Below are 3,029 nucleotides of genomic sequence, written 5' to 3' on the forward strand. Positions count from 1 at the left end.
GCCAGGCCCCCGCCCCCCGCCCGATTGGCGGCTGAGTTCGGCTGGATTCGAGTGGCGAAGAGCGGTGTGGCGCGCGCGGCCCAAATAAATCAGCCCTGGGGACAGGCCGCGCCCGGGAGCCAGCCCCCCTCCAGGGATGAGGAGGGCTGCTCGGGGAGGCAGGCTCGCTCCGGAGGGGCCACTCCCCGGGTCTAAATGATCCCTAGAGGAACGATTTCGTTCCAGATTAGCCAATCCCCAAGGAAGAGAGAGAGGCGTTAGGAAAAGAAAAGGAAAAAGAAAGAAAGAAAGAAAGAAAGAAAGGAAAGGAAACAACTTCTAAGGACACGACCGTCTACCTGGAGCACTGTGGAGGCCTTCGCCAGCTCTTGCGGTGCCCTTCTTCCTCTGCGCCCCCTAATATCCCCCACTTTCCCGGACCAGCTGGGGCTCTCAGAGGAAGCTCAGAGCACCAGGCCTGGGGCCCCTGGGAGGGTGGCTTTGAAAATGTGCCGCTCCCCAGGGGTGTTGTCCCCAGGGCCAAAGTCGATGTGTTGGGAAAACTGCAAACTGGAAGGGTCAGGCAATCTGGCTTTCTGTCTGAATCAATTCCATGGGTCAAACAGTTTTATTTCTTAGTTAATTGGCAAGAAAAATAAAACTAGTCTTGAAAAAAAATTTTGTGACCTTGCAAGAGAGCAAACAATTACCTCCCTGCTCCCACCTTTGTTCTGAGTAATACTCAAAAGCAATCGGAGTTCTGGGGGCGGGGGGCGGGGGGGGGGGGAGTGGGGGCGGGGGAGTAAATGTCAGGTCCTTTCTCTAGCCTTAGAAATCGCACGTAGTGAAGTTGGTGTGCGTCCCGCCTCTCACCTCTATCCCGGCGGTGCGGGGGCCAGGGCACCCTCTCCCGGCTGCGGCGGAGTGGCAGGAAAAGCAGGTCTCTGGGGATCATCTGTTGTCCAAAGAAATTTACACGGTCACCCCCGTAATTGCAAATATAAAGAAATACACACAGCAGGAATCAGTTTCTTGCGGGTGAGGGGAGGGGGCTCGGTCTTTTTTGGGTTCAAACTTGGAGGTCATGACTCACAGCCTGTATTCCCAACTTAGCCAGAGGATTTATTTGTTAACTTGGTTTCATTAGAAATCACTTCACTGAGTATGTATTTTAAAAAAGAAAACTTTGCTTTTGAGAACAGACCTCAGAAACATTTAAGAACCCTTGGACTCAAAGAAAATCAAATGCCCACAACAGTTCTGTAACGGCTCACAGATAAGCTTTTGCAAAACTCAGTCTGCATAAAAATTAGGTCGGAACTCAGGTTAAAAAAAAAAAAAAAAAAAAAAGAAAGGCATTGGAAGCTCTGGTCGGAGCTAAGTGGACGGCGGACGCCGGGTTATCTGTTCGGGTAGATGCATTCGATCGAACCCAGGTTAAATTTTAAAGCCCCTGGATTCTGCTCCAGTCGCTAGTCTCCTTTCCAGAGTTTTCTGCCTTCAGTCTTTCGGAATTGCGGCCGCGCTGAAACTGGGAGCCGCCGCAGTGATCGGGGGGAGGTAAAGAGGAATGTAATAAAAGTGACTAAATTGGATGAGAACGGTTTATGGACCTTCTCGGTAGCAATTTGAAATTCAGAAGTGTTTAGCAGCAATTTATAACGAAGAAGGGGGGTGGGTAAAGAATCGCCGACTTTCTCCATTCGGTTCCCTCCTCCCTCGGGCTGCCAGGCCCTGTCCCCTTGTCCCCTAGGACTCACAGGTTCACAGTTACATCCAGAGGAAACATATATTTAGCCAGGAGGTCTCATGATCTCTAGAAACCCTATTTTACTAAGCCTCTACCTAACCTGGTTCAAATCTGCTAAGGTGCCTCTCCCTTCTCCAACTGGAAACACACACACATATATACAAACACACACACACACTTCAGGGAGACTGACCTTTAGAAAATCATTTACTTCGATTTACCTAAAAAAAAAAAAAAAATTGTAAAAATCCATTCCCACAAAACAACTCCTCTTGCCCTAGTTAAAACTCTCTCTCTCTTGACAGCCTCCCGAGGTCACATCTGTTGGGAAAAATCCTTTTTGCGAGTGAAAGGGAGCGAGACATACATCACGGCTCCTGCCGAGGACGAACCTGCGGCCCCGCGACGCCCTGCTGACAGATCGGCGCTGATAACCCCGCGACGTTCATTTCCAGCCCCTCTGCCGGCCAAGGACCGTATCAGTTTGTACACAGTTGTGATAACCATTTGGAGGGAGCGAAGAAGGGGTGTGTATGTGAAGGCGGGGGCGTGGGGAAGAGGTATTTCTCGCTGGGACTGGGGAAGGTGACCCCCTCCTCTTGCCAACGACTTATCTGAGACTTACCTGAAGTTCTCCAGGGAAAGTTCAGAGCAAACGGGACACCCAAACTCGGAGAGCACCTCCGGGCGCGACTGGCGTGGAAACCCCTTTCTACTCTGCGCACTTCATGGACTAACCTTTCGGTGCACCGTGACCCCGAATTAAAAGTTTCAGGTTAGCTGGGGAGTGCAGATGGGAACCTCCCGAAACTTCCCAGGAATTTAGCACATTTAGTAGCACAGAGATAGGGAGCTGGACATTCGAGTTCTTTCTTTCCTAGATCCCAGGAGACAAGACTCCGGACGGCCACCACGACCTGAGCCCCAGAGTCTCGAGAAGAGATCGGGAGAGTTTAAGGTCGGTCACACACAACTGTGGAGCAAAAAAGTTCATTTACTGGGTCGAGAGGAGAGGGGAAGGCCGACGGAGGAAAGCACGGTCCCCCCCTTATTCGGGGGGAGCGCTGACCCCGGAGCTGGAGCGTCGCTCCGGCTGTGGTGGCTGCGTGGGGTTGTGCGTGGTCAACTCCTCCCGCGCCATCGCCCTCCCCTCCCCCCAACCCGCCCCCTTGAGAGCGCGTGTAACGGAGGGCGGAGGAATGGGTGTGGGTCTCCAGCCAGATCAGGCGTTCTGCCACCTCCGCCCCTCCCCCGGCGTCCCGGGGATCGGCGCCCCCTGGATGGACTGGCCTCCTGCTCC

General features: G+C 53.0%; 1 protein-coding gene across 1 annotated transcript in view; it reads left to right on the top strand.

The window, feature by feature from the left end:
- Positions 1 to 2,418: 2,418 nt before the first annotated feature.
- The window catches only part of GATA6 (GATA binding protein 6), a 33,217-nt gene continuing 32,606 nt past the window's right edge, over positions 2,419 to 3,029 (top strand). Inside the window, exons 1-2 of the mRNA XM_010828986.1 lie at positions 2,419 to 2,504; positions 2,611 to 2,687. The gene's annotated coding sequence lies outside the window, so the exon portion shown is untranslated. The remainder of the gene's footprint in view (positions 2,505 to 2,610; positions 2,688 to 3,029) is intronic.

The sequence above is a fragment of the Bison bison genome, unplaced genomic scaffold, assembly GCF_000754665.1.
Source record: "Bison bison bison isolate TAMUID 2011002044 unplaced genomic scaffold, Bison_UMD1.0 scf7180017864498, whole genome shotgun sequence".
NCBI classification, from domain to species: Eukaryota; Metazoa; Chordata; class Mammalia; order Artiodactyla; family Bovidae; genus Bison; species Bison bison.